We start from the raw sequence: 14,483 nt of genomic DNA on the forward strand, positions 1-14,483 counted from the left end.
CTTGTGGGCAATCAAAAAGTTTAACTTTGACATTGAAAAGGCTGGATCAAACTGTAAGCTTCAATTGAGTGAATTAGAAGAGCTTAGGAATGATGCCTATGAAAACTCTAAAATCTGTAAAACACATTCAAAAGTTTTCATGATAGTAATATCATGAATAAGTCTTTTGAACCCGGTCAAAAAGTTTGGCTTTACAAGTCTAAGGTTAAGCTCTTTCCCAAGAAACTTCGTTCTAGATGGGACGATCTTTATGAAGTCGTCTCCGTTTCGTCTCATAGAGTGGTTGAAATCAAAAGTTTATGAGATCATATGATTCTAAAGGTGAATGGACAAAGGTTGAAGTTATGTGTTAAGGGCAATGCAATTTTAGGAGATATGGAATCCACAAACTTGGTAGATCCCATCTACATGGATTCTTCAGCAACCTTGTGTCACCTAAGGACATTAAACCTAGCACTTGTAGGGTTTCTGAACTCTATTCCTTTGTTTTTCCGTTTCTTTTCATTTATTTCTTTCTTCATTTAGTTAGGTTTTCGTACTTTCATTTTGGTTCATTTCTTTGAAAAAAGTTCATAAAACATACTTTTAGGTCGAGTGGTGCCTTCATTTTAGTTTTTTTTTTTTTTTTTTTTTTTTTTTTTTTTTCAATTTTGAGCACTACGCATTGCGTCCTCCCTCCCAATCGATCGCGGCTTTGCACTGAGAAAAAATTTTAAAGCAGCAAAATTTCAGGCACCCATTTGACCGTTCACAGGAACCATTCGTGTAAGCATGATCGACCGCAAGCCAGCACTTATAAATTTTTTGAAATTCTCCAAAATCAGTCTTCTTTGTAATCAATTATAGGCTAGGTCATTATCGATCGCGATCCAACACTTCAAATTTTTTTGAAAACTTCCAAAATCGGTACTCTTCGCGACCGTTCACAGTCCATGCTCACGATTGATCACAAGTACCTTGGTCCCATGATTCAAATCTCGAACGCGATCGATCGTGGCGGCAACAATAGTGTTTTAAAACACTTCCGGCACCCATTTCCTCCATTCTGTCCATTTCTCTCTTCTTCCTCCCGAACCCTAAGCTCGTCAATCTCCATTCCCACACAATTAGAGCCCAGATCTAACATTTGAAGTCCATTTCATTGCATCTAGGTACACATTGTCATCTTTCCTCTTCGGTTTGCATCCAAGTTCCCCCTCTTCGGTAAGTGATGATCTAATACTCTTCTCAATCATCTCATGATCTTTCATGCTACTTATTCCCTCACAAATGGTTACTTTAATGATCTATATTGTGCATATGACTATTAAGATAAATATTTATTGGATTTGTACATCTGTGACAATGTTAGGGCCATACTTAATACTGTGATTTTCATGTTAAGCCTGTCATTGATGATGCTAATGCCATGAGTCTGATAAGGATATTCATATGGACTATTCACAACTTTCATTTCTATATAAACAAATATGTTGATGATGCTCAATTGTGACATTGATGACAGTTTTAACTTTAATTTTGAGGATTTTGTGATACTGAAGTTTGAATTGAAAAATAAGAATAATAATGATGATTTCTTATCATGGAAATGGTTTTAATGAAGATGATCTAGTGGTGATCTTTCCACAAGTGATAATGTCATAATGATGATGGTAATGCTTTACATAAACCTTAATTCATTACATGTTTTCTTTTACTTCAATTGTCATTCGCATTGTTTTGACATCTCCATGTTCATATTCATTTATTCATGCTGTGATTTTGTTGTTCATTGTGTTGATAAGTGGATAAGATGATGTTCTCATTCCAATCTCTTGATTTTTCATATATACAAATTAATGCTTCATTGATACATGCTTTCAAAATTAGTTATTTTTCTACACATGCTCTAATCATTTGATTCTATTCAGGCTAAGGGGGTCACATGCCTCAAGTGACCATAGTTGTTTGTTGAGAATAAATGGAGGATGGGAATTATTGCAGATGGAGTTGTGGTTTATTTGTGTTGTGAAGGATGTGTTATGATCATGTTACAAGGCTTCCAACATTGTTATTTTCAAGCTATGAAGCATTCATTCTCTCTTGTGTTCATAAGATTTGTCTAGGGCATTATCAAGGTTACTTTGTTTAGAACATTGAGTGTCATCTTAGTAAACCAATGTCATAGTTGCATTTTCCATACACTATTTCATCATCTATAGTCCACTTTCGTTTTAGATTATCACGACCACACATTGTTTGTTTTGAAGGTTAAAATCTCAATTTAAGAACTCCTCTATTACCTTGTGAATTGTTTAGGATTGGCTTTGAACCTCATTTTCTAACATGGTGATTTTGAAGTCAAAAATAGAAATAAAAATGCATGTTTTTGAGTGTCGTTGGTCTCATTGTCACATTCATGGTTGTCATCCTCACGTCTTAGGTTAATGATTAGCATTCATGCTTCATTCTCCAAAATGAGGTCGTTAATGGGATGTGACCTTGGTTTGTCATTCTTGGGGTTGCATTGGTCCATAATTCCATATTTTCATGACTTTGTGCTTCCATGTCCAAAATGCTTGCCCTATGCTTTGAGTTTCATATCAAATGATAACTTGTGTCCAGTTTCACATAAATTCCAACTTATGCACTTGTTGATTCTCTTACCTCATCCATGCTTGCATGTTAGCTTGTTAAGGCATCCCAAGGGTTGAAAATGGATATTTTCATGTCAACATGCTTTGTGTATTCTCATGCTTTTAATTTTTGAAATGGAATGTGAATTTAAAGTTCTCTTTACAACATGTACGTCCTGCATAGGCTTGCTTGTTGTACTGATTTAATTATTGTTTCATCTTTATGCACACATGCCATATGTCTTTCAAGCAATCATACATCTTTCTATTTCAGGGGACTAATGCATCATGCAAGTATTTCTTATTTTATAGACCATGTCTCCAAAGAATGGACAAAGAAAGATGAGAACTGACCATAATCGAGAGCCTACAACATCTTCATCTCCCGAGTTTACTCCATCCTTTCACCATCTCGTTCTCCGACTTCACCGACTCCTCATACGACTCACATAGTCCGGGAGGTACTGAGTGAGGAGTTCGAGAAAAAGGTGTTAGCTCTCGAGACAACATTCCACAAGCCATATATTTTTAGTTGGAATGAAACCAAGTGGGCATATGCCAAGATTTACCAGGCGGGGCCTTTTCTGCTATGCTTCATCCAGTACATGAGCGGATTTGTCCTCACCTTGTCTGATTGTTATTTCAGTATCTCCACCAAGACCAGGTGGACCCTACGTGACTCCAGACTAGACCCATAGAGGTGATCCACCAGGACCAGGGAATCCTATTGCTATTACCATTAATACCATTGAGGTTGTTTTGTCGGTGCCTCTATGATCCCTAGAGGCAATCCACGCATCCCAGATTGTATACCCACCTCTCAAATGGCCCTTAGTCCAAGATATGATCAATATTATGTATAGAGTTTGCAGATAGGTACGGTAATTATGCTACAAGGAAGACCTTACCACAATAGATGTGGTTTCTTGTCACGGTCCTCTACTGTAATGTATTTCCCTCCGGCCATAAGATATAGTGGAGATGTAATTTATTAACAACTCTCTATGCTATTCCTACAGGTCATTGGTTTCCAGTTCCAACACTTATATAGGGTGTCCTGCATAAGTATTGGGATGAGCTCATTTCCAGACAGTTTAAACTGGCCAAGGCTTGGAGCCTACCATATGCCCACCTCATTGCACAGATCCTGGATGATTAGCAATGCCCCTTTCATTTGGATGAACCTTTCTTCTCAATTTCATTACATTATAGTAACTCAGATTGGATGAAGTGCATGCTAGAGGGCACCAAGGCTATTTCTAGCTAATACAGCTAAGGTTTAGGGGGATGTGCCAGTTTCGATAGCTATTCCAGGTCAGGACCCTGAGATGAGGGATGCAGATGTTCCAAAGCAGCTAGTTGCCGACTCTACAGCCCTGAAAACTGTACTCATGAGAAGCCCTTTATATTCCCCCATGCTGATTATGACCATTTGGGGGGAGATTGCTCAACTTCAGGGGAAGATTATTCAGCTCCGGGGGTGGTAAGGTGAGATATTATGGATTTTCAGGATTAGATACACAGCATGATGGGTGATATTCTACTTCATCTCCAGACCCGGGCTCCATTACACTCCCAGCCGCTTACTCGATGATCTTTCTCTTTCTCTACATCTCTTTATTTATATATATTCTCTCTTTCCTTACATTTGGGTAGACTATTTTGACTATGCTACACTGTGATGTTATTATTTCATTAGCTAGTCCGCTAGCCATACATTTGGGGTTGTGTATTATTTTTTATTGCTACTGTCAAATATTTGTCACTTGATTATTTTTGCTACATTGACATAAATAGTTTATCAAGTTGATAGTTTGTGCCTGATAAAGCTAATTCTCTGTATCCTTCTTGTTTCACTGTTATATCTAAGGCCTATTTTTTTTCTCTCTCTCTCTCTTCTATTACATTTCATATTGCTTTAGTATGTATTGTGTGCTTATCCCTATACCATTTTGATATTGAAGAGAGTTATGTTAGTGTGGTACTTTAATGAGGCAGGTTTTTGAATCCAAGTTTGGGGGTGTCTTTCTTCCAGCTAGATCATTTTGTTGCCAGCGTTTCACTGGTTTTTTGCCACGCTGTTATAATCTCTCTATCTTATCTTTTATCTTTATTGCACATTGAGTACAATGTATGGTTTAAGTTCGTGGGTATGTCACTTTCTTAAATTCTATTATATTTGTTTGAGCTTTTCATGCATTTTGAGAGTTAAAAGCTAAATTTAGCAATGACTCAATCTTTGTGAAATATGAATAACGTTTCATAGCAATTTTTTAGAGTATAATACTTTTTGTATGCTTAAGGACGTCATTTAGGGATAATTTCAAACTTTTTGACATACTTGCTTTTGTGGTCCACATCACCTTTCATGTTAATCATGCCTTGAGGATTGATTATAGAGTACTATACTTACACAGGCGCACACTAACATTCATCTTGTCGAGTATATGCTTAGTTGATCATTGCTTTGGTTTTATCTTAGTTAAGTTAGTAGACTTTGAGAATTCAACATACTTGATATGATGACCTTGCATGTTAAATAATAAAGCCTTTTTACCAAGTAACCGGGATTCTTTCCTCATTAAGTATTGAATTCTCGTGTCAAAATGTGAAAGACCCAATAAAATAATAAATGCTCTTTTATCGAGTAACAGGGATTCTTGTCTCACTAAGTATTATTCTCTCATGTCAAAAGGTAAAGGGTTTAGGAAATGAACAGTTGAGAGAAATTTTTATTTGTAAGCTAGTTGGCTTGAGTTATTAAGTCCTTTGGGGTGTCTTAACACCTACTGCCTTAAAGTCATCTGGTTTGGTAGCCATTGACCCAACACTTATTACATGAGTCTTCTAAAAAGATTAAGATATCTTTACATTGGACAATGCTCTCATCTTTGATCCTAAGTGCTTAAGAAAAAGAAAAAGAAAAGGTGAATAAAGGGTCATTCATAGTCTTGATAGTTAATAATTGAGATGTTTTCTAGCTTGAGGTCTGATTTTGATCTTTGCATTGTTTATGCTAAGTTAAGCAACATAGTTGAATATTGTCGGTTCACTTAAAAAGATGCTAGAGTCAATGTTGATGGGTATACTTGGCAGGATTAATGTATAGGGACTATATTGGATTGCATGATGTTGAATTGTTGGGATTAATGTATATGAATGTTTGTGGGTATCATTTTACGAGACTTCACTCATCCGCTAGGGGTAAGTTAGGGGTTTAAAAAGCTTATTTTATATGTTAAATGTAATCGTGTTCCATATGAAAATGGAGTTTGTTAGTTGTTGCTTCCATTTATTATCTTTGTTTATTGTTAAGGGTTTAGCAATATGTAAGTTTGAGGGTGTAATAAATGCCGAAAGATGCACATTTCGGCCTTTATTCGTACATATGTTGGCACCTTATTTCTATCTTTATTCATCTTTTTAGTTTTAATTCACTTTATTGTCGATTTTAGGTTCTTATGGCTTAAATGGGCTAAATCCAATCTCGTAAAGCTCTTAGGAAGCTTCAACGGAGTCTTGGCAAAGAAGGGAAGCAAAAAGAAGCTGAAGTGCAAAAATTAGAGGCATGCGATCGATCGTGAGTAGAGTGGGATAGATCGCTTCTCGATTGATCGCATCTTAAACGCGACTGGTTGTATTCACAAGACATGACTCTCAAATTTTGATATGACATTTTCCTTAAACGAAGTCCATGGTGCATCCAATTGACGAGCCTTATGTACATTTTATGATAATTTGGCAGCCCAAGAGTCAAGTATAAATATAAAAATCAAGCAATTTTGAAAGGGATTTGGATTTTGGATCAAAGCTTGAGCTCTCTCTACATTTTCTCTCTCATTTGCTCTTGAAGATTGTAGAAGAAGCTTTGGTAGTGCTATGAGATGAAGATTAAAGCTGCAAAGATGATCCTCAACATCTCCATGGCTAGCTAGTTTCTTTCCTTCTTAGGGCTTGGATGAAGCCCTATGTAATTGTATCATTATCTTTTAATCTGGAGATTTTTATATTTGTCTATAGATTGTGTAACCCAGAGGATTAATCTTGGTTGTACCAAGCTTGATTGTGTTTAAATGCTTGAATTGGTCTTTTCTAATCTCTATGTTGTCTTATGTATTGATTGTTGAAGGTTAAACTCTACATTTCCACTTCTTGTAATTGTGTAGATGATGGTTATGTAATTGTGTAGATGATGGTTATGTAATTGTGTAGATGATGGTTACACAATGGTGCTAATTGGATATAATTGCATACAACTTGATGATTTATGTTTAGTTTTAATGAATTGTACTACAAATGTTAGATTAGATGTAGGTAAGTAAATAATTCATTCTTAGCTTTGATAATTCATGCTTGTTGATGTTAATTATAGCATTATCTTGATCTCAATTGTGTCTTTGTAGCCACAATCTTTGTATGCACAATTTATCTCATTGCATTGATATAATTGTAAGGCTTAAAGGTGGATTTCATGCCCTAAGTCTCTCTCTTATATTGTCTTTTTCATTATCAATCTAGTTATTTACATTTTAGATAGATTTAATTCTAGTTATTAATTAGGAACCATCCAAACTATACTTCTTGTCATTTGATCATTAATATTGAATTTGGATTAAGCTTATAGTCCTTGTGTTGGACCACATGCTTCGTTATCCTACGTAGTAGTGGTTATATAAATTTAAAATCAAAGTTTCGATCACAAACCATCAATTTTTGACACTGTGGCTAAGGACAACGGTTCAATTGATTCAATTTAAAATTAGTGCTCATTTTATTGTTAGTTTAGGACTTTTTGTATATCATTTGCCTATTGTTTATTTTTGTGCAATTGTAGGTACTTGATTGAGGGAGGAGTAAGCTTGGGAATCACGGTTTTGCTTTGGCCGTTTGTGAGCATATCTCAAACTCTTGAACTTCTAATTGTGCACTTTATAGTTTAGTTTTATTTCTATTTTGGATAATCCTTCTCGAGGCTATTATTGCTTTTATTTTACTTTGTTCAAGCATAGGTGATTGTCGAAACAATAACCACACTATCATATATATATATATATATATATATATATATATGTGTGTGTGTGTGTATGTGTGTGTGTGAGAGAGAGAGAGAGAAATAAAGCACCAATAATTAGAGATGAGCACATTTCAAATGAAACCACATTGGCGACCACCTATGATTGCAATTACTACTCTGTTAAACATACTATACATGAGATTGCAACATTTAAATCATCAAATCATCATTCTTATACATTTTCTGTCACAATATAAGTTATCTAATCCAACACACACACACATACACATGTGCATGCACAACACACCCCCTACCTCTCTTTGAGGTGAAAACCCCAAAATACCAAAACGAAAGTGCTCCGAATGCGACACAACTTCGGGGGGTCGAAGAGGAAATTAAGCATGGAGAGCGAAAAATCCTGCTACGACCGCCTCCAAATTCGAGCTCTAGTCTTCACACAAAAATCCCAAAATGCCCAAAAGTCAAAATAAAATAGATGGTACGTAGCTCTCGGTGTCCCCGTCGCTTCTCCCTTCTATGGCATTGGCAAAATCTGACCAAAAGGGGATTCAATAGAGCTATTAAGCCTAAGATCAAAAGAAAAGAAAAGAAAAGAAAAGGGGGAAGGGGAAGGGGAATGGTCGGCCCTTTGTCTCCTTCTCTCTCTCCAAACATATATATACACACACACACTAAAACACAAAAGCTCTCGTGAGCCCCATCAAAAATTAAAAATCACATAAATGCTTAAAAATGAAAATATTTCAAAAATAATAATGCCGGCGCCCCAAAATAAATTATAAATATCTAATACGTCCCAACAAAATAAATAAAAAATGTCAGGAGCAATTCCTGAACACACGACCCTGCCCGGGCCCACATGACCCAAAACCTGAAAATGACCGAAAAAAGAAAAAAAAATGAAAAAAGGACATAAGTCCTCACAATTTGTCCAAATATCCCGCGGCTGAAATTATTAGAAAAATCTCCGGAGACCTCGCCTGTCAAAGTTAACTCTCTACTCTACTTTACCATGGCCAAGTACTATTTTTCCCTTGCTAAAAATCTCCTTGCTGACATTCTGGATGATGTCATCAACTAAATGCTAAATTACGCAACTAACCTTCTAACCCTAGAGACAGGCCTCTCTGGTGTCAAAATTGTCAAGGGTTTTTGCGCGCCATGTATGGCTATTCTGCTCCGTCGATTTCAAACCCACCGACGGGCGGAGCCTCCAAGTTCCTCACTCCCTCTCCCGGCCTTTTCTCCTCCACTGTTCTCTCTTCAAATCGGGTGATCTTTTTCGTTTCTGCACCTATCTCCTTATCAAAACCTAATTATTCACGGTATATGTTTACGTTTCCTTGCAATGCTCCGTCTCTTTTAATTACTCCTCCTTGTGGTTTTTGATTTCATCAATTGTCTTTTTTCATTTTTTTTTCCATGTACTGACAGTACTGGTTTGGTTAGACAGTTTTTGAGTACTTTAACTTTTTCATTTTTATCTTTCTATTTTAATTGGCATTTCTAAGGTTTATCTAGGTTTTCAAATGGAATCTTAATTCTTGGTATCTTGTAAAATTCTTTTCATTTTTTGAATTGGATTTTAATAACCCTTTCGTAGTTTGGGTTCTTCAATCAAGTTCTTTTTCTTGAATGACATTGATTTTAGGTCTTGTTACTTTGGTGTGGTTCCTGTTTGAGAGTGAGAGAGAAGGGAAAAAAAAAAAAAAAAAAGAGAGAGAAAACGGGAGTGACCGAGAGAGAAGAAAAAACAAAGAAAGAAGGAAGGAAAAAAACTGATTATTTCAATTTGTTTCCAAATGTCTCAATCAAATTCTTGATTTCTTCGAATCATATTCATTATCATATTCTTCGAATCATATTCATATTCTTGATTTCTTTGAATCACATATTCTTTATTTCTTCGAATCATATTCATTATCCTTATTACCATGAGAGAAGAGTGAGTCAACATCGTTATCATATTCTTCTTGGAAAAAACTGATTATTTCAATTTGTTTCCAAATGTCTCATTTAAATTCTTGAATTCTTCGAATCATATTCATTATCAAATTCTTCGAATCATATTCTTGATTTCTTCGAATCATATTACCATGAGAGAAGAGTGAGTCAACTTCGTTACTAGTTACTACCTGAGATGCCATGATGCCTTTTATACCCAATTTTTTTTTTTTTTTTTTTACTCTTTTCTACAGAATTTTACTCACCTACGGAATATAAGTTTGCCACCATAAAATGAGAAGTCTAATTAAGATAGGAGAGAATATATCTTATTAAGAGCATCCCTATAGGGCAAGAGCATTTAGATAATATGTGAGGAATGTGTTGATTCAAGGGGTTTCGTGTGCACCCTCCACAGTCCACACTTGTGGTCTCCCCTGAAACTCTACACTGGATTCTATGTGTATAATCAAGTAGACATGCTGCCCTTAGAATGGTGGGCCTTGTGTGTATTTTTTATATTATAAAATAAATTGATAGTGTATTGAGTAATGTGTGGACAAATTTTAACTAATAAAATAAATAAGTGTAGATAATAAAAAAAGTATAAAAGAAGTGTGCACAACAAGAGAAATAATTTCTCAAAAACGCTCAAAAAAGAGGTATGCTAACAGCATAGTGCGACTACTCGGGAGTGCGACTGCTGCTCCACACTCACATAGGCTGCTGACCTTTTCTATTTTGCTTGCAATTGGACCGGATCATCTCCCTCTCTCACTCCATCTGCACTCTATTCTCTCTCTCTAACCTCTTTGCATACCCATTTTTGGCGTACCACGGAGTTTGCCGGCTGAGACAAAAGCCGACGATGGTGGCAAAGAGGCTAGCAAGGAAGCCGGTCTCCTTTTCTCTCTCCGCTCTCTTTCTCTCTCACTCTCCGGCGGGTCTGTTTCCATGCCCTTCCCCACTTATGCAAAATGATTTCCAACCAATTCATGAACAAACTACACCATTTTTTTTTTTGCCCCCTTTTCTCCTTTGTTTTCTCTCTTTCTGGTAGGTGTAGGTGGCAGCTGTGGTTTCTCTTTGTGGGTTTGCCCCAAAAATGGGTCTGCTGAGGGATGAGAGGGGGAGAAAAGAGAGTGCAGAGGAGTGAGGGAGGGAGATGATCTGGTGCGAATGCAAGCAAAACAAAAAAGCTGCTGACAAGTACTAAAAAAGTTGTAGCTTACAAAGCACAAACGTACAATATATTTGAACTAAACTAATAGCAACTAATAGAAGCAAGCATATGTACGTACCCATTTGCTGCATGTTCTAAATCAAACCCGCTTAGATTTGCTGCTTCCTTCAAAGTGGCCCTCCATCTCTGCACCCTTTCGGTCTCCTCCTTATGAATTTCTTCGTGCTGTTTAAATGCTTCTGCGAAACTCCTCTTCTGTTTTCGAACATCCGATGCTTTCACATGGTAGAAAATGGGCAAAACTGTTAGTCCTTTGGTCCTCCTACACTCAAGAATTTCCACCAATTCATCCAAGCACCATGATGAATTAGCGTAGTTCTTGGAGAAAACAATGACTGCAATGCTGGATTCATTGATATTTTTCACAAGATCCGAAGAAATAGATTTTCCTCTCTCAAGCCTTTCATCATCTTTGAAGGTCCTGATTCCTCTCTGATTCAGAGCCGTGTAGAGATGGCCCACAAAGGTTTTACGAGTGTCTTCCCCTCTGAAACTTAGGAATACATCATATTCTGATCGAGATAGTAAAGAAGAAGATGAAGAAGCCATAGGAACCTTGCTTAATTTTGTGTCAGATTCTCTTTGAAGCTAGAGATCTTGAGAGCAATAAGTGTGTAGATATATATATATATATATATAGACACAAAATGAAATAGCAGTACGCATATATTATATAGGGTGACGAGCAAAAAATACCGTATGCATATAAAGTCAGGGCAGTGTATGCTCAAGGGCACGTGCCCCTTGCCCCGCTTACTATAATACATGTGCTGTTATAAAAGTACAATAAAAAAGCGTAATACTCCGTATAAAATATGTATACACTAAGAGACCTACCCAAAGAGAAATAGAAGGAAATTTTATTGCTAGAAAGGATACACAATACAATATCCTACCACACATATACATGGACGGATCTAGAAATTCATATGAGGGGGGACAGTTATATAGAGAGGTTTTTTTATAATTTCAGTGGGGCCAATTTTAAAATTTTATGGGTATAAATGCAAAAAAGTATACATTTAGGGATTTAAAATGCAATAACAAAAAACCCTTCCGGTTGCCGCTCTTGATTTTGGTGCCCAGCAAGTCTTTGCATCATCAGACCAATCTTCTATTATCACATTACTATGCCAATTAAATACTTGCAACTTGTTGCATCATCATGCCAATCTCATATCACCACATCAATATACCAATCAAATGCCTCCAATTAGTCCCACCAACAAACTCTACCAATCGTGTTTTACCAAGTCACTTAACCATCAAAGTCCAATGTCTTACAACATAAAACACTATGGTTCGTTAAAACCTTGTTAGAAAAATCCCAGTGGGATAAGATCTAGCAAAAGGAAAAAGAGTACAATATTCTTGTGTATATGAAAATGGTATTGCACAGGTTAAAACTGCTTCATTAAAATCTTGTCAGGAAAACCCAGTGTGACAAAAGCTGAGAAAAAAAAAAAAAAAAAAAGAGAGTACATTATGCCAATACCTTTCTAATCAATCGCTCTCCCTTATATGCATATTTGTTGCATTACTTCAGCATGGAAAATCTTTGAGTTTTAATATCATGCATCAACTTTTTGAATGTTGTACCATAGAGCTCAACTACATGCACTCCTAGCTTGCTTCATGAATTGCAAGTATCTTGAAGTGATTTGAAGAAGTTGTAATTTATTGTTTGTTTCATAGATCGCCTTGATGTAGCAGTGATGCTACAAGTTAATCAGTATCTTGTTTGTGATCAAGCTTTATATGGATTCAGAAAGATAACATGCATTTGCATATTCAACTAATTGAAATTGTCAAAGTAAAAATACAAATGTGATTAAATCAATTATAGGAGAGTATGTCTCCTTATGTCAATACCAAGTATTTTAGAGAAACTTTGCACTACTATTCATGCTTTGTATCTTACAATTTAATTTCTCTCATTGACTAAGGTCATTACATAGCACCACAAATTTAAATTTTTGGGCACCTTTCTCCTCCAATTTCGTGGCTTTCCCACTCTCTCTCTAAAAACCTATTTTTTTTTTTTTTTTTTTCTCTAAATCTATGCTTTTGAAGCTTGATTCCTTCATTTTATTTGTGAGATTTGGACTTTTCCATTGAAGGCAAAGTTGAAGAGCTTGGTGAGAGCTTTGATTTGATCGGAGCCGATCTTTGACTGGAAGACCTTTCAATTTTTGGATTTTGGGCAATTCTAGGGCTTTTGTAATACCCCTAATTTTAAAAGGATAGTCTCGGTATTTAATTAATTATTTTAATTTCATTTTTAATTATTTGTTTGATTTCTAGATTTTTTATTTAATTTTTTATTTATATTAGCTAATTATGTGTTTGTTTGAAATACTTGTCTAATTTGTCTAATTGAAGTATTGCCTAATGTGGTGTTATGTGTAATTTAATTATTAGGATTTAATTATTTATTTTATGTTTTATATTTAAAAAAGTTGGACTTGGGTAGTAGTCATGGACCAACCCAATGGGTTGCATGGACTACTTGGATAGGAGATTAAATGGGCACAAATATTATCCATGGATAGTTGTATGTGTGTGTGTGTGTGTGTGTGTCTATATATATATATATATATATATATATGTACAAGGATAACAATCTATTATTAATATTATTTTTAACATTTTTATTAATAATAGTAATATGGAATAATCTGATATATATAGAAGATTATATATACGTATAAATTTTAATTACTCTTTTGATATTTTTTATATTTTTCCTTATAGTCAGACTTGGACTAAAATTAGGATTAGGGTTATTTTGTATGTGCCTATATATATAAATTATAAGTCTGCCAAAGGGTTTAGAAAACCATATTCATATCTATTGTGAAGGCAGCAGTTTTAGAGAGGAAAGAGAGAAGCAGAGGAGGAAAAACAAAAAAGGAGACTTGGGTTTTAATCTAAAATTTTAAGGCAAGTTCTAATTCTATCTCTTCTCCTCTGACTTGGGTTTCTGTACACGCTTAGTTCAATTCCAGGAACAATTAATGGACTAAAACAAACCTTCTTGCATGTTAAAAATCTGATTTTACAATATGTTTATATATGTGATGGGTTTGTATAGTTTTTACTTAATTTATTGTTATGATGCATAACCTTTGATTTAATCTGATGTAAAGATGTTTATATGCTTTAAAATCAATATGGGAACACTCTGGGATAGTAATGGTTGTAATTTACATATGTATGTATAAGTGTGTGGTGCAAAATTAGAAAGAAAATAAAATTGAAAAGAAAAAGAAAAATCTTTCAAAAGTGGTGGGACCCACCTCAACCACTTGAGTGGCCTAGAAACCACTTTGGTCTCATCCTCTCACTTTCCCGTAACTCATTCTCTTTCCCAATTCTCATCTCATTGTTCTTTTTCTTTCCAAGTGGAATTTCAAGTCTTGATTTCTCCTTCATCTTTTAGAATTTTTGGGTACCGTTTATGGCAAATTAAAGACCTCGTTGAGGGCATCATTTTGATTAGAGCCAATCTCCATTTGGTGCACCCTAGGAATTTTGAAATTCTAGGGTTTGGATTGGGTAAATTTGGGCCTTTTCATCAAATTGAGGTAGGGGTGCTCTAACATATATTTTTTTTGATCTTTTGTAAGTTTTCCCCTTTAATTTG

General features: G+C 35.4%; 1 long non-coding RNA gene across 1 annotated transcript; it reads right to left on the reverse strand.

The window, feature by feature from the left end:
* Nucleotides 1-606: 606 nt before the first annotated feature.
* On the reverse strand, nucleotides 607-11,981 carry LOC132298927 (uncharacterized). The gene is made up of 2 exons (XR_009479993.1): nucleotides 10,896-11,981; nucleotides 607-8,182 (listed from the first exon to the last, which is right to left on the reverse strand). It is a non-coding gene; the product is annotated as an uncharacterized LOC132298927 (long non-coding RNA).
* Nucleotides 11,982-14,483: the final 2,502 nt, after the last annotated feature.

This window comes from Cornus florida, unplaced genomic scaffold (assembly GCF_030987335.1).
Source record: "Cornus florida cultivar Cherokee Brave unplaced genomic scaffold, ASM3098733v1 CherokeeBrave_3.0.0_Hap2_Chr01, whole genome shotgun sequence".
Lineage (NCBI taxonomy): Eukaryota > Viridiplantae > Streptophyta > Magnoliopsida > Cornales > Cornaceae > Cornus > Cornus florida.